At 37.9% G+C, this 26,992-nt stretch overlaps 1 pseudogene; it reads right to left on the bottom strand.

Annotated features, from left to right (window-relative positions):
- Window positions 1-18,929: 18,929 nt before the first annotated feature.
- On the bottom strand, window positions 18,930-22,469 carry LOC130135952 (cysteine-rich receptor-like protein kinase 10; annotated as a pseudogene).
- Between the last annotated feature and the right edge of the window lie 4,523 nt (window positions 22,470-26,992).

The following is a 26,992-nucleotide window of genomic DNA, read 5'->3' as shown; positions in this document are numbered from 1 at the left end:
GTCCATCTGAAATAGTTTAAAATCACGCAAACAAGCATAAGCTAGTAAAATTCTTACTGCTTCTAACCTGGCCATTGGAGCATACGTTTCATCGTAATCTATTCCTTCCTCTTGTGAATATCCTTTGGTCACAAGTTTTGCTTTGTTTCTGATGGCTTTTCCTTGATCATCCAGTTTATTTCGAAACACCCATTTTGTTCCAATAACTAAGTGATTTTTGGGTCTAGGAATGAGTTCCCATACTTGATTGATCTGAAATTGTAAAAGTTCCTCTTGCATGGCTTCAATCTAGCTTTCATCTTTCAAGGCATCTTTGACATTCTTTGGTTCAACTTCAGAAATGAGAGCCAGCGTATTTATGACTTCTTTTGCCTTTGCTCTGATTTTGATTCCTTCATCTAAATTTCCAATAATGAGGTCTTTGGGATGACTGGATTTTTGCTTCCAGTTTCTATTGAAACTTTCATCGTTTTCATCATTGAAATTTGATGATTTTTTATTGTCTTGTTGGTTTGATGATTCCTAAGCTTCATTAGATCTTTGATTTTGATCATTTTCACTTGCCATCAATTCATCAGATGCTATGTCAGATTCTTCAAATGCTGGATTTTTAGTGTCAGAGTCATCGTGTTGAGTCTGAATTGAATCTTCAAACTTGACATTTAATGATTCTTTCACTATTTGAGTATTTTTATTGTATACTCTGTAAGCCTTGCTTGTTGTTGAATATCCAAGAAAGATTCCTTCATTTGACTTTTCATCGAACTTACCAACACAATCATTAGGATTTATGAGAATAAAACATTTACATCCAAATATTCGAAAGCACGAGACATTAGGAATTTTACCTTTGAACAATTTATAAGAGGTCTTTTCAATAATTTGTCTTGGAAAAATTTTATTTGAAATATAACAGGCTGTTGATACTGCCTCAGCCCAAAAATGTGCTGGAGTTTTGTTTTCAAATAGAAGAGTTCTAACCATTTCTTGCAAAGTTCTATTCTTTCTTTCAATTACTCCATTGTGTTCAGGAGTATAGGGTGAGGAAAAAGTATATGTTGAATACCATTTTCATCATAGAAATTAAAAAAAAATTGATTTTCAAATTCTCTTCCATGATCTGATTTAATGCTCTAAATAGTGTAACCTTTTTCATTTTGTACCTTTTTGGCAAATTTTGAGAAATATTCAAATGTTTCACTTTTATGAGCAAAAAAGAATACCCAAGCAAATCTTAATAATTGTCTACAATAACTAAATAGTATTTCTTACCTCCAAGACTTAGAGTTTGAGTTGGTAAAAAAATATCCATATGAAGCAACTGCAAAGCTCGGTTAGTACTGACATAGTTTATTGATTTAAATGAACTTCTTACCTGTTTACCTTTTTAGCAAGCTGAATATAACTCAGTGTTCTTGAATTTTCGTTCTGGCAGTCCTTTGATGAGTTTCTTTGAGGCAATTTTGGAAATCAACTTGACACTTATGTGTTTGAGCTTCCTGTGCTACTGATTAGATTCTTCTTTTATGGAAACGAGACATTACAAGTCGTTAGACTTCATGTCTAGTAGATAAATATTGTTGTCGCTAGCAAGTATCACCTAGAGGGCGGTGAATAGGTGATTTGAGTGAATTTGCAGAATTTAAAGCGGAAATGACTTTATAATCAGCAAAATCTTAGCAATAATCACATTCTGAATATGCTAGTATGCAGTGCAAACAATATAATGAGAGATTAAGGATAGAGAGAACTGCACACAAGAAGTTATAGTAGTTCGGCTTAGATCAAGCTTATATCCACTCTCCCACGCTGACAGCCTACTGGCTAGATTCCACTATGTGATTAAAGGGATTACAAGATCTGAGTGATATCACTTGGTGAATAATAGAACTCTCTATCTCACATAATTACTTTTACAGAATAGCCCTCAAAATCTCACTATTAGCTCAGGAAAGACAAGTAACAGAATCGGAATGTACTCAGACTTTGGACTTGTTGATTCTCGATTTCGTTCTATTCCTTCTACTCCTTATTGATCTCCTTTTATACTCCTCCACTTCCAAACTAGCCGTTGGACAGTCTTTAGAGAATCATCTTCCAATCTTCACCTTGGACAGAATTGTATAAAATGGATTGAGTAACCGTTGGTTGACAAAATCTAAATCCCACTGAATCTAGTTGTCCATACAACCATAATCTTGGTTTTCATAAGTAGAGTTTTATTCGTTGTGATATATACTTGTCATAATGTTTGATTGTCAATCAATTAGCCTTAGATTGAGTCAATCAAAACTTTCCTTTGTGAAATCCACACCAGATTACTAGCTGTTATGTTTCGTTCTGAAAAATTCTGAGTCTGAAGAATTTCTGGTTCTTGCTTTTCGTTCAGAAACAAAGTTAGCGTAGGTCTTCAGTAAAGAATGAGTCCTTCAAAATTAGAGTCTGAAGATCTTTGACACCTTAATATAAAGTCTAAGTGTCTATATCAGTAGTCTGAACTTATCATTCTGAAACTTGTAGAGTCTGAAGTTTTCCTTCTGAACCTCTTAGAGTCTAAGCGTCCAAAAAGTTAAGTTCTCTTGAAGTATTAAAGTTATTACTTCCAGAATATATTTACCTAGATCAAAATACTTCAGAGTACATATCAAATTTACAAGATTAACATGGATAGTTTTGTCAACTACAAAATCAGGAGGTTTCCTCAACAATCTCCCCCTTTTTTTTGGTGACAAAACTTCCATGCATATAAAAAGATTTGATAAAATTTGAGAATAAAATGAATATAAATAATTTTTAAGTGCATAAGGCATAGATAAATGTAAGTGCAAAATGTAGGTCTGTGTCCTTTTCTTTTCTTCAAGTCCATCCAATAACCTGCATTATGTCTGCATAATGATATCATGCAACCTGCAATATATATTCTCCCCACTTTTATCAGTAGCAAAAAAATAGATAATTAATGATCAAACTTAATGTCAGTTAAACAGATCAAGCCTAAATGAAAGTAATGGTTCAAGTTATACATCTAAAAGCAAAGTTTTAAGCAAAAGGCGGATGAGGCAGGCTATTTCTTAGAAGGTGGGCGAACGAGTTGAAAATTTTCTAGGATGTGAACAGTTTCATCAATTTGGAGAGAACATTGACCAACAGCTTGCTCCAGAGTGGTTGAACATTGAGCAATGGCCTTTTCAAGATCTGCTTTATCTTGTTCTGCTTGAAGATGAAGATTTTTACTGTGTTCCTCAATAGTGATCTTAAGATTCTTCATATCCTCTTCGAGAACTGACTGCTTGTCTTTAATTTCGAGCAGAAGTTGAAGTTTGGTCCTGTTCTATGAAGGTTGTCCCTAGACATGTCCAAATGCATAGTGTTCAAATTCACCTTCTCTTGTGGTCGGAATCTCCCTCTATTTACTTGCATATTCTGCAGCAACATTCTCTGTCATCATTTGTTCAGGGTGTTGTTGTGGAGATGGACCTTCTTCAGTCACCATAGGAATTGTGCTATGTTCCTATTGTCTTAAGCTTGATTCCTCTTGTGCTGGTTCTAAACCCTTTTCAGCAGTAATTGAAACCTTGTCAGCAGGTTCTGAAGACCCTTTTTCTTTCTCAACATGTTCCTAACTAACAATATGTCCTATGTCAAGGCTTTCTGATGCATTCTCTTCATCCCTGAGGAGGAGTTTTCTTTGCTTTCTATACACTTGTATAGGACTTGTTGAGATGGTCTCTTCCCTGGCTTTCTCTTTTCCTTTGCTTCTTTCTTCTGTCTTTCTTGCTTCTCTTCTTCTAACAGATGGTGCTTCTGACTTATCTCCAAAATTGTCTTCGGGTTTGCTTCCTAGAATCTCTCTATCCTTTCTGACAGCAAATTGCTTGAAGTTCATCTTAGCCAGCATCTTCTCTCCAACAAACATTAAAGGAACAAAAGTCTTGCACAAATTATCAGAAACAGGAATGTGAAGATAAACAAAAACCCTGGTGATTAATGCACCATAAGGGAGTTGACCCTTGTCCTTCAGTAGAGTTCTGTACATGTGAAGAATAATGATATGTGGAAGAGAGAATGGAACTTCATTCAAAATTGCCTAAATAAGCTTGACTTCAAATTTAGACAAATCTGTCTTCGATGATGCTTTGGGCTGCAAGCAGTTAATAATGATCTTATTTAAGATCACTGTTTTCTGTGTCAGATCAGGATAAGTAATGAACCATTTTGATCTTCTGGAAAAATTTGGATTTTCTGAGGTGACTTTAGAAGCTTCTTCTGCACTGACCTCAATAGGGATAAATTGATTGTGTTTAACTCCAATGATAGCAGCCAATTGATCAGCCGTCAGAGTATACTCCTTATCTCCAATAGTAAATTGAATGCAATTAGGGGATAAAATTAACAAATTTGAGTAGAAGTATGCAGTCAATTCTGCATACATGTGTGCAGACTGAAGGCAGAATTCAGTCATTCCCAAACTGTTAAAATGATGTTTGACGAAAATGCCAGCCTTTTCCAGAAATTCAAAATCAACATTCCGATGATTCATGATCCCTCTTGACAATAAGATTTTGCAAAACTCACTGTGCAGTCGATTCCTTAAGAGACTTCCTTTTCCCTTCACGCTAGAAGCAATTCCCATCTTCTTCTCAAAATTATTAACAAGCCTGGCGTCATCATCCTCCTTGATTTTTGTAATGTTAGAATCTGGACTCCGTGACTTAGGGCTTGTGACATCAGATTTCTTTAGAGAAGATTCTCCCACCTTTTCTTTTCCTTTGCCAGATATATTCCCCTTTCGTTCAGAAGTAGATACATTATGTCTAGAGTGACCAATAGCAGACTGAAGCGAAGAATATGTTTCCACAAGTTGTACTTCTGATCTAAAGCCATTGTCTTTTAAACACGCATGTAAGACTGACTCAGAAGCATTACCCTTTTTCAACTTTTGGTAAGTTTTCCAGACAAAGTTCATATCTTTAAAGTAAAAATCTGTTTTGCCGGAAGTTTTTGGAGGCGATGCTTGAGGAGTTGCTTCTGAAGATGTTTGCTTCTCCGATTCTATTTCTGACGAATCGGTGACTTTCATGTATTCTGCTGGTCCTAAATACTTTGAATCTCTGTTAAGAATCTGCGATGATCGTCTTTTGAAAGGCATTGTAATCGTGTGAGGATCCGTGGAATAGAAAGGTTTGATTTTTGAGAAGGAGAAGGTTCTGAGGATGTGTATGTCGGGATAAAAAGTCGGGTTTCTATTTGGGCTTTTGTCAGGGAGAAACTGATTTTGGAAGGTTATAAAAAGAGTTGCGATTATATAGGAATAAATAGAAATAATTCAAGCACACTCAATCAATTAGAATGCATACCTAATTTTCTTCCAAAAAAAATATGTGACTTGATATTGCCAGAATTTCCTGCCATAAATAAAATATACCCGCCAAAATTTGAAACGAGAATATTTCCTTGCATTTGAGCCTGAATATATCCTTCAAACTTAAATTGCTTGAGTTTGAAAAGTTCCTACCTTAAAAAATCTTCAAGTAGAAGGGTAAGTAATGCATAATTTGTTTTGAATAAATTCAAAAGAAGATTTATCTAAAGGTTTTTTGAATATATTAGCTAATTGATTTTTAGAATCAATGAATTGAATATTCACATCACCGTTCTGAACATGATCTCTGATGAAGTGATGCTTGATTTCAATGTGCTTGGCTCGTGAATGGAGAATTGGATTCCTGGTCAGATTGATAGCGCTAGTATTGTCACAATTGATTGGAACATTTGATTTGTTGACTCTAAAATCTTGCAGTTGTTGTTTCATCCACAGAATTTGAGCACAACAACTTCCCAAGGCCACATATTCTGCTTATGCCGTAGAAAGTGCAACTGTGCCCTACTTCTTTGAGTGCCAGGACACTAACATATTTCCAAGTAATTAGCATGTCCCTGTGGTGCTCTTCCTGTCAACTTACATCAAGCAAGGTCAACATCAGAATAACCAATAAGTCTGAAATCTGATCCCTTTGAATGCCAAAGACCTAACATTGGATAAGTGCCAATGTATTTGATTATTCTTTTGACTGTTGTAAGATGTGATTCCTTTGGATTAGATTGAAATTTGGCATACATACAGACACTAAATAATATATCAGGTCGAGATGTAGTAAGATATAGCAACGAGCCAATCATGCTTCTGAACACCTTCTGATAAACCTGTTTACCATTCTTATCCTTGTCCAATTTGGACAAATGAGACATTGGAGTGTCTGTTTTCTTGCTATTTTGTATTTCAAACTTCTTCACAATCTCTCTAGCATACTTTTCTTGGCAAATGAATGTACCATCCTTGGTCTGTTTCACTTGTAATCCAAGAAAGAATGTCAATTCTCCCATCATGCTCATTTCGAACTCATTCTACATACACTTTGAAAATTCCTTGCAAAGCACTTCATTAGAGGATCCAAACATAATATCATCCACATAAATTTCAACAATTAAAAAATACTTACCTTTTCTCTTAATGAATAGAGTTGTATTAACTTTACCTTTTGTGAAGTCATTCTGCAGAAGGAAATTACTTAACCTTTCATACCAAGTACGAGGTGCTTGTTTCAGCCCATAAATGGCTTTCTTAAGCTTGTAAACATAATCAGATTTTCTTGGTTCTTCAAATCTAGGAGGTTGTTCTACATATACCTCTTCCTTGATGTAAACATTCAGGAATGCACTTTTCACGTCCATATGAGATAATTTAAAATTATGAAAACAAGCATAAGCTAAAAGAAGCCTTATGGCTTCTAACTTGGCAACCGGTGCATATGTTTCATCATAGTCTATGCCTTCTTCTTGTGTGTAGCCTTTTGCTATAAGCCTTACTTTATTCCTTGTGACTTTTCGCTTGTCATCCAATTTGTTTCTAAATACCCATTTTGTTCCAATTACTGGATGATTCTTGGGTCTAGGCATAAGTTTCCATACTTCATTGATTCCAAATTGTTGAAGTTCTTCCTGCATTGCTTCCATCCAACTTTCGTCTATAAGTGCTTCATCAATTCCTTTTGGTTCTATCTCAAATATCAATGCTAAGGCATTGATACTTTCTTTATGTTTGGATCGAGTCTTGATGCCATCTTCAATTTCTCCAATAATAAGATTATTCGGATGACTGGATTTATGTTTCCAGTTTCTGTTGAACCTCTCCTTCTGAGTATCATCAGATTCTGAAGGTTCTAATTGAATCTGGATAAAAATTGAATCTTCTTTTCCTTCTTCTACAAATTCAATGATCTTTGGAGATTCTTGTTGAGCTTCAGACAACTCTTGAACATTGGGAGAAGGTTCAGATTCATCTTTGTGAGTCTGAACATTTTCATCAAACCTCACGTTCATTGTTTCTTCCACAGTTTGAGAATTCTTGTTGAAAATTCTGTATGCTTTGCTTGTTGTAGAATATCCAAGGAAAAATCCTTCATCTGCTTTCTCATCAAACTTTCCAGAGCGATCATTTGGATTTTTGAATATAAAGCATTTACAACCAAATACTCGAAACTATGAAATACTAGGTTTTCTACCTTTGTAAAGCTCATAGGGGGGTTTTGTCATGAATAGGCCTCAGAAAGACTCTGTTAATAATATAGCAAGCTGTAGAAACTGCTTCTGCCCAAAATTGATAAGGAATCTTGCTTTCAATTAAAAGAGTTCTTGCCATTTCTTGCAAAGAACGATTTTTCCTTTCCACAACACCATTCTGTTCTGGTGTACAAGGAGTATAAAAATTGTGTTGAAAGCCATTTTCCTCACAAAAATTTGAAAAGTTTTGATTTTCAAATTCTCCCCCTTGATCAGTCTTGATGCTGGAAATGGTATAACCTTTTTCATTCTGAATCCTTTTTGCAAATTTTGAGAAGTATGAAAAGGCTTCATTTTTGTGAGCAAGAAAGAATACCCAAGTGAATCTGGTAAAATCATCAATAATGACTACACAGTTCTTCTTACCACCAATGTTTTGAGTTCTGGTTGGTCTAAACAGATCCATGTGTAGAAGCCGCAAAGCACGATTAGTAGAAACATGATGTATAGTCTTAAAATAACTTCTTACCTATTTCCCTAAGGTACAAGCTATGCATAATTCTGTTTTCTTATATTTGAGACTTGAAAGACCTCGAACAAGTTGTTTATTTGAGATCTTTGAAATTTGCCTCATGCTGATGTGCCCCATTCTTCTATGCCATAAGTCTTCATCTTCCTTGATAGAAATTAAGCATTGAGTACAATCAGACTTTTATCAAGAAGATATATATTACCATGTCTTCGTCCTGTGAGTATCTGAGAGCTGTCTTTGCTAGAGCCACAACAGATGTTTTCTTGGAAGCTTATTTTAAAACTTGTGTCACATAGTTGACTTATGCTGATTAGATTGTAATTGAGACCTTTTACCAATGAAACATCATTGATAGTAAGTCCTCCAACTTCAACTATTCCTTTTCCAACAATTTTTCCTTTGTTATTTCTTCCAAAGGAAACACTTCCACCATTCAGATTTTGAAATTTGATAAACATGCTTGGATCTCTTGTCATATATCTTGAACAACCACTATCCAAGTACCAAGTACCATTTCCTTTTTCTTTTGCTGATAACCTCGATTTCAACTTCAGTGTCAGAATCTGAGTCTCAACTTGAGTTTGAGTCTGACTTGGCCATCAGACAAAAGTTTGAGATATATTCATCACTTTCTTCACACTCTGTATCAGTCCAGGTTTCTGCTTTCAAGCTTTCTTTGCCTTTTCAAATTTGCTCTTCTTTTTCTTTAGAAGTGGACAGTTTGGTTTGATGTGTCCACGCTTCTTACAATGGAAGTAGATTACTTCTTTTGATTTTTCTGCATCATTAGGGATTCCCTTTTTCTCAAAAGGTTTCTTCCCTTTGAAGTTTCTTCCTTTCTTTTTCATCTTTTTGTACTTCTTTATGAAGAGAGCCAATTCTTCATCATCAACATCCTCTTCTTCTAAATTTGCATCATGAGAATCAATATTAGATTTTAAAGCAATTGACTTCTTACCTCTGGATTCATTCTCCTCATTCAGTTATTCAGTTTCGTATGACTAAAGAGTTCCAATTAGTTCATTCACTGATAGAGGCATGATCCTTTGGGTTTCTCGAAGTGAGGTTTTTATGTTATCCCATTCCTTTGATAATCCCCTCAGAAGCTTGTTCACTTTCAATGCATCTAAGACTGGTTGTCCTTGATATGCAAGACCATTCACTATATCAGTAAATCTGTCATACATATCAGCAACTGATTCTCCTGACTTCATCTTGAAGGATTCATATTGTCCAAGCAATAGATTGATCTGAGTTTCCTTGGCTCGATCTGTTCCTTCATATGTTGTATAGAGGGTGTCCCAAATATCCTTTACTGATTCACAAGAAGCAATTTTCTTATATTCAATAGGTGCCAAAGCACAATAAAATGAATAAATTGCTTTTGAATCAAAAGCTTCTCTTTTTGATATCTCAATTTGAGATAATGGAGCTTCTTCTAGTTTGCTTCCATCTAGTTTTTCCTTTGAAGCAAATGTAGGTGTAGAGGACTTAGGATTGACTCCTCTGATGACAACATCCCACTGCATGTGATCAACTGATTTAATGAATGCCTTCATCTTATTTTTCTAGACGCTGTATTCCTTGCCATCAAAATATGGTGGTCTGGAATTGCTTTGTCCTTCAATGAGACCTGGAACACTCATGCTAGCCATAAGATCGTTAGCTCAGAAGTAAAAGCACTTCAATAAAATGAGCAACCATGCACTGATATTAATTGTTGTAGCTAGTAAGTATCACCTAGAGGGGGATGAATAGGTGATTTGAGTGAATTTGTAGAATTTAAAGCGGAAATGACTTTATAATCAATAAAATTTGAACAATAATCAGATTCTGAATATACTAGTGTGCAGTGCAAATAATATAATGAGATATTAGAGATAGAGAGAACTGTACATAAGAAGTTATAGTGGTTCGGCTTAGATCAAGCCTACGTCCACTCTCCTACACTGACAGCCTACTGGCTGGATTCCACTATGTGATCAAAGGAATTACAAGATTTGAGTGATATTACTTGGTGAATGATAGAACTCTCTATCTCACACAATCACTTTTACAGAATAGCCCTCAAAATCTCAGTATTAGCTCAGGAAAGACAAATAACATAATCGGAATGTACTCAGACTTTGGACTTGTTGATTGTTGATTTCGTTCTATTCCTTCTGCTCCTCATTGATCTCCTTTTATACTCCTCTACTTACAAACTAGCTGTTAAACAGTCTTCAAAGGATCATCTTCCAATCTTCACCTTGGACAATTTTGTATAAAATGGATTGAATAACCGTTGGTTGACAAAATCCAAATCCCACTAAATCTGGTCGCCCATACAACCAGAATCTTGATTTCCATAAGTAGAGTTTTATTCGTTGTGATATATACTTGTCATAATGTTTGATTGTCAATCAATTAGACTTAGATTGAGTCAATCAAAACTTTCATTTGTGAAATCCACGCCAGATCACTAGCCTTTATGTTTCATTCTGAAAAATTCTGAATCTGAAGAATTTCTGGTTCTTGCTTTTCGTTCAGAAACAAAGTTAGCATAGGTCTTCAGTAAAGAATGAGTCCTTCAAAATTAGAGTCTGAAGATCTTTGACACCTTAATATAAAGTCTGAGTGTCTATATCAGTAGGATTTGAACTTCTCATTCTGAAACTTGTAGAGTCTGAAGTTTTTCTTATGAACCTCGTAGAGTCTAAATGTCCAGAAAGTTAAGTTCTCTTGAAGTATTAAAGTTATCACTTCCAGAATATATTTACCTGGATCAAAACTTTAGAGTACATATCAGATTTACAAGATTAATTTGGATAGTTTTTGTCAACTACAAAATCAGGAGGTTTCCTCAACAAATATTTCCATGTCTTCGACCCGTAAATGATTGCTTGTTGTCTTTACTTATCCCAGAACATTTGTCTTCTTGGAAAGTAATTCTGTAACCAATATCACATAATTGACTATTGCTAATTAAATTGAAGTTCAAACCTTCAACTAGTGAGACTTCGTTGATGATGAGATTTTCGATTCTAGCAGTTCCTTTGCCAATTATTTTTCCTTTATTGTTGCCTCCAAAGGATACACTTCCTCCTTGTCACGCCCCGAACCCTATCGAGCTCGTGGCATCCCTCTTTGGTCGAATTAGTGCAACGTCCCAGGAAACGTCGCCGACCCAAATCAAACCATCATAGACATAAAACACCAACAAAAGCCACAAACACCCAGATAATATTAACTAGGGGTACAAGGGAGAATAAACATCCATTACTGATTCAAACTTATACAATATCCACCATTTACAATCCACATAATATACATGCACACCGAACTTCTAAACTATACACCACCGATATCAAAAAGATCAGTAGTCTGGGTACCCTAACTCCAAAAATGGGACACTTCAAAAGGCTTTTACTCAACCCCTAAACTAGCCCCTACGCCCTCTAGATAGCGTCCACTCCTAGTCTGACTCTCCAGAACTCGAGTTTGAATCCCCTTGAGCCACCTGCTCATCTTAGGACTCAGAGTCTGCCTCGATCTCAATCGGGTTGTCCTCATCACCCGACTCTAGCAAAACCTCAACCCGCTCCTCCTCATCAGACTCCTCTTTTGGCTCTTCCTTTGGCTCATCCTCTAGTTCGTCCTCGGGTTCTTCTTCCGGTACTTCTTCAGGCTCTTCTTTGGGGTCTTCTTCTCCGGGTTCCTCCTCTAGTATTACACCTAGATCCACTTCCATAGGATCATACCCTGCCTAGGATTCCTCCTGCTCCGGATCCGGCTCAGCCACTAAAGGTTCAGAGGCTGCGGGGGCAGGCTGATGTCCGGACTGGGTGAGACTAGTATCCAGACTAGTCATCTCACCATCAGGAGGGGGTATGGCTGACAGATCCCAATCCCCTACTCCGTCAAAAGGAACATCAAAGCCACAGACAGGACCAAACTCATCCATCCCATCCCGAAACATCCAGGCGGTATAGGTGTGGGCCTGCCAAAGAGGTAGCCCTACGTCTACTCAGACTACGGTAGTATGCTTGATCCAGGCCATATTCTCATCTATCGGATACTCTACAACATTATGGTCGGTGTGCATTGGAATCCCAAAATGCTACGGTGGCGGCTGTGGAAGGTTCATTGTTCAGATTGGGGTTCTGAAATTATTTGGTTGAAACAACCATGAGAACACTTCTCAGCAAGTAACACCCTAAACCCCACCTAGGCTAACACGTACCTCCAGACAAGTCTAAACACAATCACACTCAACCACCACATAACAGGCACACAATTTACACTTACCTAGGCTTTTAATCCGTGCAACCTGCACGTTAACCACAATAACACAATTTCCAACCACATGCACATTCCAAATACATTTCACGCCCAATACAAAAGTCGAACACGTGGCATTTCATTTCCACATTTCACGCACTCGTTCATGTCTCACCACACTATTTTCATTCGACTTGCCAGTGACCCGCGTAATAGTACCGCCTTAGGTCCGCTGTCAATTCACGGTCCACACATGACCATCTCATTTTCATTCGACTTGCTAGTGACCTGCGTAATAGTACCGCCTCAGGTCCAGTGTCAATTCACGGTCCACACATGACCATCTCATTTTCACAACACTTAGCTCGTGTAATAGTACCGCCTCAGGCTCAACATCCACCACCTATGGCATAACCCGCGTTGAAGTACACGCCTCAGGTTGGCCATCTTCTGGTAATACCGGACATCGTCCCACGTTATGGTACCGCCTCAGGATGGCACAATTCCCTGCGTTATGGTACCGCCTCAAGGATTTTCGTGACCGCACGCACAACATTTCACACATTTCACATTTTCATTTAACACATAAACATGGCCAATTTCCAGCCAATTCAATTCAGCCCATGCGTGCATATAACGGTCCACATTTCAATCAATTAATTCACAAACCAACGAGCATACAAGGCCGCCAATGAACCCGCAATCACAGCCACAATCATGGGCACAAATTCAACATTTTCATGTGTATTTCAAGCCATAATAAGCACCACAACCAGCCAATTCAATTCGGTTGCACGTGCACCAACAACTCGAATTTTTGCATTTTAAGCTAAAATTCACCATTCACGGGCGTCGTACTCCTACAGACAACCCCTAAACCAACACGCACTATATTTTAATTGCCGAAATGCACTAATTCGGCCACAGAATGAACAGTAACTTGGCCATCACAGAAAATTACCATAACGGCACATTTAGGCTCGTTTTTCGCGCCATAAGCCACAATAATCACTCGGAATCATTCCGATTACCTAACCAATCAATTCTAACCTCAAATCCACCTCAAAAATCATCACAATTTCTCCCAAAACACTCAGCCAAATCATTCCAACCATTGTCCCACGATTAACCCCTAAAACTCGCTAAAACGGCCCCAAACTAACTCGAAAATACCCGTTATCCTAGGCGAGGGTTAGGATATCACTTACTTGTGATTCCTACGCAAAATTGAGGCCTCAACAGTGGCTGGACAGAGGGCAAACAGTAGCGGCAACGGTGTCTCGCGAAAAGGGATACCGGCAACTCACCGGCATCCACGAGCGGCGGTGATTGGCTGCTGGTTTTCCCGCGGCTGAACAGGGGCTAAGATGGGGCTAGTGGTGTTTCGGTGGGGTAAAAACAGGGGAGAGAGAGGGGAACGGTGGTGATGGCGACGGTGAGCGGTCACGACGGCGGCAGTGGCTCCGGCTCGGCGGTGGAAGCAGCGGCGATGGGTGTGGCCAACTGCCCACTTCACGGTGGAAAGAGGAGGAAGCTCACGGCCAAGAGGAGAGGGAGAGTGAGAGAGAGAGATTGGCATGAGTGAGAGAGAGAAAATGAGAGGAGAGAGAGAGAAATGGGATTAAATAATCTAAGGGCAATAATTGGTGTCTCACACCTTGCCAAATGACCATCCTACCCCTCTCTCTAATTTCCAATCAACGGCCAAAATTCGATCTTATCCTAAGATCGACTGTCCAGATTAATCCTTATAAAAAATATCTAGGGGCAAAATTGGAATTTCACAAAATTCTCAAGGGCAAAAATGTCCAAAAATTTATATTTCTAAAGCCAGTGTGAAATGACCAAAATGCCCCTCCCCCATTATACTTGGCCTTAACAAAATTCCAGGGTAAAACGGTCATTTTCCATTTCTCGACGAAATTCGAATTTTCTGAAGAATCTGGACAAATCTGAGGCTAACCGAGCTAATGACAACATCGTCCAATTATCCTGTCATGACCTTCATAATTTCCGATGCCCAAACTTGGTTTCTAATTAATGATCAAATTTAATTTACGTAACTTGAGCGTATCTCGAACTAACGGGTGGCTTTTGGGGAAATTCGCACATTTGACCCGTGGCTGATACTGAATCATGCCACGTTTAAGTTCGTTCGGGTCGTGACGACCTCAGTTGTCACTTAATCGCGAGGATCGATCGCTAGTTCCGACGGGCACGATCATTCAGTATAGGTTTGAGGTCATTCGTCAATTCATTTCGTGGTCACGCGGAATCATCCGCGATCCACTCGTATGACAATGGCTAACTGATCCCTAACTTTCCTTGGATCGGCCTACATTGACTCAAAATGTCACATCGACAATTTTCATGATCGAAAGTCAGTTCACGATCGAGTTCTTTGGTCACGCGAATTTTAATCCCTAATTAGCCTTTCCCTAACAGTTAATATCCTAGGAGTGATCAATTTCGGGGGAGATCTAACTACAAGCACATCTATAAATCATCCATTTCATAAATCCCAAGTGGGTCGAATTTCAGAATGTCACACTCCTTTAATTCTTTCTAACTGGATAAATTTTAGAGGATCTCCGGTCATGTGCCTTGAGCAACTACTGTCAAGATACCACTTGTTCTTTCTTTTCTTTAGTACCTGTAAAAGATAAGTAACTCACTTTTTTTTTTGTACCCATATTTTCTTGGGTCCATTTTGGTTAGGATCAATCATTCTCAAAATGTCTCTTTAAACAGGTCTCCAAATCTTAGGACAGTCACTCTTAAAGTGAATTGAATCACCGCAATTTGAACACTTATGAGAAGTTTGACCATTGAATTTCACAAACTGCTTTTGAAAGTGATTTTTATACACAAATTTGGGAGGCCTTTTCTTTAGTCTTTCTTTGACATTGGGAAAAATATTTTTCAATTCAGTTTTTTTCTCAAAACCCAAGCCTGAATTATTATAATAAAGAATTTGAATTGATAAAATATGTTGAAGATTTTTTGAACCCATTGAAAATTTCTTGGTTATATTAGAAATTTCATTTTTCAAAAGTTCTTTTTCATTAGAGATGTAATCAAAACTTTCCTTAGAAATATTTTTCAGATCAGAAATTTCCTTTTTCAGTAAATCATTTTCCTTTTCAAGAAAATCTTTATTCTCCTTGATAAAATTAAACTCTTTTTGCAAAAAGTCAATCTCATCCTTTTGCGAAATATCTTGCTGTTTTAAAAGATTGTTTTCCTTTTTTAAACAATCATTTTCATATGCAATTGACTCATCAATTTCCTTGTTTTGAGTCGCACTTTTTAAAGTTAAAATCTTCTTCTTCAATACAGAAATCTTTTTGAAGGCAGTTTTATTAACAGAGACTAACTCATCAATATAATTTGCAATTACTTCAGGAATATTGAAATTACTTACTTAGTCTTCTTCATCAGAACATGATTCTGAGTCTGAATTTGCCATCCAACAGATAGTGGCAAACTCTTGTTCGCTTTCATCATCCTTTGAATCACTCCGTGTTTCAGCTTTGAAAGCCTTCTTATATCATTCATACTTTCCTTTGTTCTTTTTTAGAAGAGGACATTTGGGCTTTATGTGTCCGTTCTTTTTGTAGTGGAAACATATCACGTCCTTGTTTTCTTCATCTTCGGCATTTGATTTCTTCTGAAAGTTTAGCTTCTTGGCCTTTGATGACTCGGAATTCTTGAATTGCTTCTTTGACTTATTCATCTTCACCTTCTATGCCATCTTTCTCAGTTTCTTGACCATTAGAGCCAACTCTTCATCTTCATCTTCACCCAAATCTGTATCTGTGTCATCAGAATCAATGTTAGTTTTTAAAGCAATGGACTTTTTACCTTTGGGTTCTTCAATTTGTAAGAACTTTTCAGTTTCATAGGATTGAAGAGTTCCGATAAGTTCGTCCACTGTGAGTAGTCTGATCCCCTAAGTTTCTCGAATATAAACTTTAATGTTGTTCCACCCTTTTGAAAGAGCTCTCAGCAACTTGTTCACCTTCATAGGTTCTGAGATGGGATTGTTTTGGAATTCAAGCCCATTTACAATCTCAGTGAATCTACTCTGCATCTCGGAAATTGTTTCATTTGGATTCTGAGTGAAGGAGTCGTACTGCCCAAGGAGAATGTTGAGATTTGTCTCCTTGACTCTCTCTGTTCATGAACAAGCTTGAGACGATCCCAAATTTCTTTTGCAGTTTTTAGATTTGCAATTCGTTTATACTCAACACTTGCAAGACCATTGTATATGGCCATTCTGATCTTTGCATCTAGATGGATCCTTTTGGAAATTTCCTTGGCCGAGAGAGGTAGAGCTTGAGGTCTGATTTGCTCTCTAATTTCTTCGGAAGAAGGTGTCTCATTTTGCCCTTTTAAAGTTTCTGGGGATTTTGTTTCGTTTGAAATGTTTGGAATGATTTCATGTTCAATGATGTCCCATATATCTTGATTTATTCCCAAGATGAATGTTTTCATCTTGTTTTCCCATACACTATACTCAGTTCCATTGAAATAAGGCGGTCTGTTGTTGTGACGTGACTCAGCATTACTAACCATCAATAATCGTTAGCTCAGAAGGAAAATAACACTTCAAAAAAAATAAGCACTAGGCTTTGATACCAATTGTTACGACTAGTGCTTTCACCTAGAGGGGGTGAATAGGTGATTTTATTAAATTCAATAATTTAAACGTGTGAAATGAATATAGTCGAGGTCAACAACTCGTATGAACAATGTCCGATGGATGCATATGATAAACTTGTATATAAATTATCGTCTGATGACTAAGATGATGTTTTAACAAACTTATTTGATAGATATGTATGTAGTATAATGTTAGTAATAATAAATGAAAGTTTAGGGATATAGATTACTGCACATAGATCTTTATAGTGGTTCGGCTTTATCAAGCCTACGTCCACTCTCCACGCTGGCAGCCTGTTGGCTGTGTTTCACTATTGAATCACTAAGAAATTATAAAAGCAGTGCTTCTTAGATGATAGATTGCATTATCATGTACACTCTTCACTCAAGTAATTTTCTTTCTAAAATCACAACATGGAATACAGTAATCACAAGTGTGTAAGACAAAGCTTTATTCAGACTTTGGAATACACGATTCTGGTTATTCTCCTCGTAAGACGTTTGCACTCCTTTTATACTCCTCTTACTTCCAATCTATCCATTGGATAGTCTTCAGAGGATTGATCTCCACATCAATCCGTTGGAGAAACTTCCCAAAAGAAGATACATAGCCGTTAGAAGAAGAAGCATTATCTCCAGGTGATTTGATCGCCCATACAATTAAATTACGGTTTCCATAAGTGTAGTTCTTCGTGTTTAATGAACAATCTTGTGATTGCCAATTAGAATATCTTGAAATATCAATTTGATTGTCCCGCATAAACTTACCAAAAATAACACTTATTGAATCTGACGAGTAATTTTGAGTCTGATAACAAAGTCCTTTCATTGACTAAGTCTTATGACTCTACATTTACCTACATCAAATAACTTAAGTGTAATTGTGGTCAGTAAAAGATTGTTTTGTCATTCTTCAAAATTAATTAAGGATTTTCCTTAACACCTTCCGCTTGTGCTATAAGTGAAAAGAGTAGTGAAAGCCTTAGTATGTGACGCTCTAGGACGTCATAGATATATTTTCAAGTGAGTAGATGTACCATACTGCAAGAATATAAGAGGTGAACTAGAATAGAAACACCACTAATGAAGGCTTTTTCCCCTTAAAATTATTACTCAATGATTGCATAAATCAAGGATTAAGAAATGGTTGTTACAATACAAAAGAGATCACACTGTAATTATCATTCTATTTTATTAATTCACGAAATTAGAAAATTCAATCGAAAAACTTAAGATAATTAGTGGAGAGGATCGAATGTATATAATCGAAAGATATAAGCTCTATATAGTCAAGCGATGTGTGATATTTGAACACCTCTTATATGCAAATCGGATGAGGAATGGTGCATGAGAGGTGGAAACACATGCAAAATAAAACTAAGGCTGGCTCATGATATTAATCATAATCAATCAAGAATATACACAATCAAGGGAAATATATATTCACAATCCTGAAAAATGAAGGATCAAGGTAAAATCATATATCATTAACAACCTCTCAAACTCAAGGTGACGAAAAGGGAGTCAGATAGAGTTGGGAAAAGAGGTGATTTCATGAGCCGAAGATAGAACTGACTGACATGCGTAGGTTACATAATAATAGGCTGACATTTATGTGTACGTGACGAAAATGATAAGAATCAACACGAGATGCGAGGTGTGCTTTATGCGTGCACTCGGGTGTGTCACACTCAACCAACTCAAAATTTGCTCAAGATTGTCTAGCTCTAATTCTAAGATAAGAAATATGCAGAAGAGAGAATGTTTTAATTTCTATATATTTTCATATGTATAAAGAAGAGAACAAAAGCCAGCTTTACATGATAACTATACAAGGTAACATGACATAAATATATTACAATTAATTAATAATATGCACAATAAGGGAGATATATGCTTAGTCCTAAAAAGATATGGAGAATAAAAATAAATATCATAACTATCTCGAACTGCATTTCCATTGTATAAAAGAGAAATCAATTGACATCGAGCTGATGATACTTGGTCACCTAGGCGAAACATCCGAAACGCTTACATCATTAATAGTGAAGGTTTCTTGACTGGGTACGATACAATAAAGTTTTTTCACATCTCTTCCAACTGAGAATGCAGGCTGCGATGGAGGGTTGAGTGTGATAGTATCGCCTCCTAGAATATGAACCACGAGTGACATAGCCGGTCGATCAACCGGGTCTTCTTGAACACACAATAGACCGATGTGTATGCATTTTAGCACTTCAACTTCATCACATGACTCTTTGATTAATGGATCAACAAGTTCCAACCCTCGACCTTCGGACCACAACTTCCATGCCTGTTATTTAGCAAGGAAAATAAGCAAGGACAGCTGCACGAAATTTTTGAATTTCATATTAAAATGGGATGGTGACTAGGAACATACAAAAGTGAGAAGGCTTTCACAGTGCTCTTGGAGATGAAAACCGTTGTTCTTCTGCCCGCTTATTATCTCTAGCAAGAGAACTCCAAAACTGAAGACGTCTGATTTTACAGAAAAGAGTCCTACCATTGCATACTCCGGTGCCATGTATCCACTAATCGGAATTATGTGATGAAGAGCAATTAGTTGGAAGTAAGAAACAAAGAAAAGTAATTTTCTATATGAAACTTATAAAATATGAATGTGCTCATTTTGGTGTTGTTTAGCTGATCATTAGAGTCCTTTGTTGGCCTAGTGAATCATTCTAACATGTAACAGACATAGAATGATATTAAAGCACTTACTAGGTTCCAACAACCCTGTTTGTGTTGGCCTTGTCTTGATTTACACCGAAGATCCTTGCCATTCCAAAATCCGATATCTTTGGATTCATCTCTCCATCTAGCAAAATATTGCTAGCTTTCAGATCCCTATGGATAATTCTCAGGCGAGAATCCTCATGTAGATATAGAAGTCCCCGAGCTATTCCACAGGCAATGTTCACGCGCATCTTCCAATCTAGAGATTGCCCCATATTTGTATCTGTCAATGATGAGAAACTCATATGAAACTCGGCTTTATGAAACTAAAATTAACTATGTCCCATATTTGAATCTGTCGACAACGAGTGACTCAGTTGAAACTCAACTTTATAAAACTACAATTAACTAGCTAAAAAATTCATAGCATCGGCTAAAGCTCAAACCAAAAAGGAAGACATCTAGGCTTTTGTTGGGCATGTATTCATATATCAAGAGTTTTTCTTGTTCTTCCAAGCAGCATCCCAATAATCGGACGAGGTTCCTGTGTTGTAGTCTGGCAATCAAGATGACTTCGTTCTTCAACTCGATAAGTCCTTGGCCTGAGGTTCTTGAAAGCCTCTTAACTGCAATTTCTTTTCCATCTGCCAATATGCCCTGAAACGGCATAAAGTCGGTTGTCAAATCCCTATGTGAGAATAACTAATGATAACCAAATTCGATTCAGTTCATGTTATGGATAACGACTCTGCCAGTTTGCTACCATTAGAAGATTTTCCCAATTTCCCCATAAATTGGTGTTGAGTCACTAGAATGCTTACCTTGTACACAGGGCCAAACCCACCTTCCCCAAGTTTACATTCATTGGAGAAGTTTCTTGTGGCCGCCCGTATGATGTCTAATCGTATCAAAGATAGTTCTTGAGAAGCCACCGGCTTTCCTCCTCGAGTGTTTTCCTTTGAAAATTCTTCTCCAATCTCTTGTCTCAGATGAAGTAATTGAACCTCTTGGCTATTTTCCTTCTCTGAGATCCAATAGCATACTCTCATAAGGTAAAGGTTAGAAGATGTTCATTCCAATGGCAAGCAAGATGAATTTACTTATACCTTTCTTCAATCTCTTTCTCCTCTTCAAAAACATGCACGAACTCACCATACTTATTAGTAAACACGATCCAATTACTGAGCTAGCAATTGCAATCCATGGAGCTCGTTTGACCCCTGTCAAGACAGAGAAATTCCTTACATCTAAACATACCACAAATCTGCAGATTTTTTTTTCACCAATTGTAAATAGTACCAAGAACTCGGTGAAAGCAAGAGAGTATGATCATAGTTCAGATCGTAAAAGCAAGTCAAGTGCAATATCATACACAAAACAGCTTATATTGAGAATGAGAAGCAATGGAATGATGCCACTATACGCTTACCATGAAAAATTGAGTGCACATTTTTTAGTATTATATAACCCATACCTTTAGTGCCAGACTCGGTGCTGGTTTTGTTAGTTGGAGGTTCCCCATGAAAACGATGCAGTTCGTACCGCATATTACAACTTGGCTGAAGAATTCTCGCACCTCCCCTTTTATAATTAAGAACGGTAGGATACTGTTCAATAGCATTAAGCAAGCAACTCTTGCAATCTGACTTTGATATGTCGGGGGTGCACTGTGCAAGCTCATGCAGGGTCACTGAACTTGAGACATTAATGTTTATGGTACCGTATAAGCTTTCTTTGGAGATCGCCAAGTCTGTGACATTCCTCGCGAAATCCGTCACTTTTGTATCAAAGTCCTCATTATCAAAAGTTTGCTCCACGTCCGCAGGGTTGACAATGAAAATAATCGGCTCTGTCTCCATGATAGAGAAGAAAGATCTGTTAGCGTAGCGCACAAAACACTCATCGTACCATATGGTCGCCTCTTTCTGTCCTGGACATCTTTCTACGATGAGTTTGGTAGCTGAATTGATGCAAGACTGACAGAGATTGGCGGCAACATCCGGTCTAAAGAGGAATAGTAAAGTTGCATTATTAGTCACTTAAATCTGGATAGCAATTTTTGGGTTGGCATTGGATCACTGTACTTTGTAGAGGATTTCAATTAAGACCAATATATCAGTTCCATTATAAATCCTAGTGCCGAGTGAGCCGACTCCAAAGATTATAATGATTGAATTGAAAGGTAATACTCAAAAGTTGAAATTTTCTGGTATCTTTGAAGCTTGTGATTTACCTGCAGAGGAAGAGACCATAAACTTTGTCCGGATCTTCACCTTCCGTCGTGTTGTAGAAACCGTAAATGGGTCCTTTGTTGTCAAGCCCCCGGAGAGGAGGCGGCCGAGGTTGTCCTGGTACTTACAGCACGAGCGTAGTTGCCCCTATCTGCGCACCTCTCTTGAAGATATGTCTCTGCACTGACAGGAGTGCCTGGGATGAAGAGGATCAGGCATGAAATCCAGAAAGCAAAGGAAACATTTCTCGGTGCATCGATAATCATCTTTTCAAAGACGGCCACCGACTTTCTTTCAACTCGAGAAGAGTAAGATTATAAGCAACTTCTGGAGGGCGAGGTAAAGAAATTGATCATGAACCAAAGTTTTAAAGCTGCTCTCCCTAATGCCGGGGTTAGCAAAGACGAATTAGTCCAATTTCCACGTTCCGGGGTCAACAGAGACGACCCAGTTGGCTTCTTTTTTCCAGAAGAAATAAGGATGAACGTTGGTGGCGTGCCCTACCCCAAAAGGCGGGTTTAAAAGTCCCGACAAAGACCTCACAATGGTTATAAATCAATCTATGCGTGTTCCTCCTCCTCGTTCAAGTCCCGATATGTGGGATGCGGGGACTGTCATACTTGATGAGATTTATCATTACAGATGAATAAATATATCCTAATCTAATATAAATATTTAACTTGGATAATTCATGCATAACTTCTATTTTTGCTATCTACCGTTCAAATTTAACGGGTCAAAGATATATCGCCATGCACGCCGTTCATTCAATCACCCAAAGGACGCATTTACATATTTTGATATAGGGCCTACGAACTATATCAACATTTACTAATAGTTCCTGACCACATCAACAAATTAAGCTCCGCAATAATATTTCGCACATCACGACCAAATTTCAAAGACATCCATGTCATTTTCCCATTCATAAATACTTTTCTTCACTTGAACAGCCTGCTAAAAAGGAAAAAGAGAGTCCCTTGACTATCTAGTTTTAAGTTTTCATCGCCCCAATAATCCGCGCAAGCCATCACCAGCCAATAACTTCCTGCCCAATCTCCACGTGTCAAATCCACAAAAATTTACGTCCAAAAAATATAACCAGAGAAAGCATCGTCTTCCTCCGACCAACAAAACAGAAAAAGCCTCACACTCGCCATCAATCATGAGAGCATCACCACTAGATTCTTCCCGAAACCCATCACCACCACAACCGCGGTGACCACCACCACCATCGTCCCTCTCGACCTCCACCACAACCCAATTGGCCACAAAGCCCCGCAAGAGCCTCCTCCACAAGCACCCACTCTACACCTCAACCCACCCCCCACATCTCCTCCACTTCAATGAAAAGATCCTCTGCCTCGAGATCCTGGGCGTCGACGCGAGCCGAGCCCTCGCCCTCAATCCGTCCCTCCTCCGCCTCCCCTCCACTCCATCAACCCTCTGTCTCCTTCCTCCAGTCCAAGGGCATCCACCAGATGGACCTGGCCCGGGATCTTCGTCATGTGCCCCAAGCTCCTCACCGCCGGCAAATTAGAAACATTCTTGTAATTTGTCCCAAGGGAATATGAAGCAGGAAGTAGGGGAAATCGATTTCTGATCGTTATTTTCACGTTCCTCGATTATTTCTCCTTTATCATTTATGGTTCAACTCCGGATGATCAAATATTGGTTGATTATGCGGTCCACTAAAGAGAAATCGTTCATGCATCCCAAGATAATTTCAAGCGACACGAACTCAGGAGAGAATGACACCACAAGATTGGATTGAAACATCATAGACCTATACATCAAATAGGGTTCCTAGTAAGTTTGCCCTGACTTGGTAGTTCTTTTGTAAGATATCAAAGTGAGATCACATCCAATTATTCTAAAAACTTAAGTTACCTCGACGAAGAGTTGTTTATTGTATGAATACTCTAACACTCCCCGTACACGTAGGCTGAATATAATAATAAGGCAAGGCAGGACCTTCTGTTTCGGGAGTTCCTTTCCCAAAATGGACAAGTCAATGGGCCCCAAGTCCAGGGCAGCGTGTCGTTCGGAGCGAACTAAATTGTGACTTCGGATTTGAATTGTCCGAAAATATCCTGCTGCTCGAAAATCATCTCTTCTTTAAAAATTACCAGTTGTCATTTGATTTCTGCTGGTTATGTAACTTACGACGAACGTGATGTTTTGATTAAATGAGAAAATCGTGAAAATTTTGCAAAAAGAATATAACAATAGAAGAATTAAAAACTTGGTATCTGGGCCTTTCTTGTTTGTACCTTTATGGTATTTTCTTTTATGTTTTTCTTCTTCTTTTGGCCCGTACGTTCATGGAATGGCATCTTTGGTACGTTGTGACAGCTCTCTTTGCCTCGCTTAAGACAATTTTATTAGTCCAAAATCTCAATTAAATGTTGATTAAGCCATGTGATTAGCTTATAATCACCGCTATAATACATGGCGATGCAACTAATTACCAAAGGCATAGCACCATAAGTTACATCAATTACAAAACCAACAGAAAATGAAGGGCAAAAATGCATTTTTTAACCACCCAGCTTCGTTCCCCAGGTTCCCATCATACACTAAAATGTGGATGTGAACCTGTGTGGTTCCACAATTGCTATTCGTCTAAGAAATGGCGTGGGTTAAAAGTCATAAGACCAGAAAGACCGTTAATGGCTGTGAAACTTTGACTGCCATCTGATGACAGAGTCAACGGAGAGAATTCAAACTCATCGGCTCAGGAATCGTCTTTCATCACGCACCAGCAAGAAACGCCATCAAATCTGTCCTTCTAAGATCATTCGTCGTTTCTGTCGTCTGATCTCATAGCAGGCCACGAGGTGTCCTCCTGTCACGGTGTGAATGCTGAGAACTAGAAATTGTGAACCAATGGAAGTCAAGGCGATAGCAACAGCGAGCTTGACTCCCAGAAAAACCGAGCAACTCCTTAAATTTGCCTTTCTGGTTTCGCATGTCGGATCCAATTGGGGAGGAATTATCGTGCCATGAAGTCCTCAATTATTTTAACTAATCATTTCCTTTTTTTCTCCTCTTATTTCGACTTAGAGTTACTTGACTTACTCTTTTCTTCAGTCTTCATGGGCCTAGCTCCTAGTCCTCAATTATTTTAACTAATCATTTCCTTTTTTCTCTCTTCTATTTCTTGACTTAGGAGTTCTTGACTTACTTTCTTTCAGTCTTCATGGGCCCAGCCCCTCGTAAGTCATGGATTATAAAGTCCAGCCCCACTGAAAATTTTATATGCATGTATTTTTATGACGAAGGAACTTTCTCATCATGTTACACGTGATGGACCTAGAGCCTTTAACATTAGATCGAAAGGTAAAAAGTCACAACCAGATTTGTTGAATGACTAAGATTTATTGCATTTCAATTAGACGATGAAAGATTATACAAACATGATACCTCCTAGGAACCATTATATCATATCCTATTAATTTTGTTTTGCACAATTGATTTTGATTTTAATGCTTGTAACTATATCTATATCAATGGCAAGAGGGATGACTTGTAATCAACAAAATTACATAGCCCATATAGCAAAAAAAATAAATACAAAAATAATGATCCCTTTACAAGCTAGACAATTAGCTAATAGCTACATAACCTTTTGATTACACAAGTCACATTTGTCAATGTTTATTTGGTTGTTGGTTGATTTCTAAAATGGTAAACTTTTTGACTACTTATAATTCCTATTCAACAGTTTCAACCACGATACACCCGCATAGGGACATTTATTATTAAATTTCTAAGGGTTTGAACTATTGTTGTAATTACTTTGAACGATGCATGTTACTTAAGTAATAGTGTATCATTCTCTTAAATGAGAGCAAGGCCCCAATTAAAGTTATTATTGGAACAATTAGCAGGCTTTTCATTTTCAAAATTATTGTGCATATTGTATGTAACAACAAAATCACCATCTGTCAGTCACATAAAATTTAAAAACATCACGAATGCCATAACTTTCAAACGTTTGATGGTCATCTGACAACAAAGTCGACAGAGAATTCAAACTCATCCAATCACAAACATCTTCATCATGCGCTGGCAAGAAACGCCATCAAATTTGTCCTTTTCAGATCATTTGTCGTTTCTGTCGCCTCGGATCTCATCGAAGTAAGCACACGACGAGGGGTGTCCCTGTCACAGTGTGAATGTTGAGACCTAGAAATTGGGAACCAATGGAAGTCAAACGATAGCAACAACGAGCTTGACTCGCAGAAAACCCAGCAGCTCCTTAAATTTGGCTTCTGGTTTCGCATTATGGGAATAGATTCGACAACATAAACTTTCTTTGGCCCCAGTTTCCTCGAAAATATCTTTTTTGCTGTGCTTCTCTCTCTTTTCTTTTCCAATCAATGTCTTTATCATGTGGACGGCCTTGATGATGAAATCCTTGACTTCATACCTCCTGAATTCCACCCTTCAAAGGTCTAATAAAGTTATTGTTAAAGTAAAGTTTTAGTCAATTTAATAATATGATTGAACTCAATTATTAAAGCAATGACAACCAGGATCCAATTGGAATAAATTATGGTGTTGTAAAGGCCTCAAGTCGTTTAACTTGTCGTTTCCTTTTTTCTTTTTCGACCTACGTATTCTTGACTTACTATTTGGTTCTTCATGGGTCTAGCTCCTTGTGAGTCATGGTTTCTCATCATGATACACGTAAAGAGCCTAAACAAAGTCTAGCCCCACTCTCGAAGATTTACGTACTTGAACTTTTTATAGATGAAGGGACTTTCTCATCATGTTACACGCAATTTGTTGGATGACCGAGATTTATTGCATTTCAATTTGACGGGGTGAAAGATCATATGAACACGATACCTCCTAGAAACCAGTATATCACCTCGTATAAATTATGTTGTGCACAAATGATTTTGATTTTTAAACTTGTAACTATATCTGTTATATTTCACGCGGCTCGGGCCTAGCGACGGGCAAGCTGTGTGTTCACGAGGCACCGGTTCACCCATGATGGGGTATTTTTTGAGAGGCATCCTTTGAAGAGGAGTGA

Source organism: Syzygium oleosum, unplaced genomic scaffold (assembly GCF_021117445.2).
Source record: "Syzygium oleosum isolate NSW1041296 unplaced genomic scaffold, Sole_v2.1 Sole_v2.40, whole genome shotgun sequence".
NCBI classification, from domain to species: domain Eukaryota; kingdom Viridiplantae; phylum Streptophyta; class Magnoliopsida; order Myrtales; family Myrtaceae; genus Syzygium; species Syzygium oleosum.
This window is presented reverse-complemented; position numbering and strand designations above follow the sequence as displayed.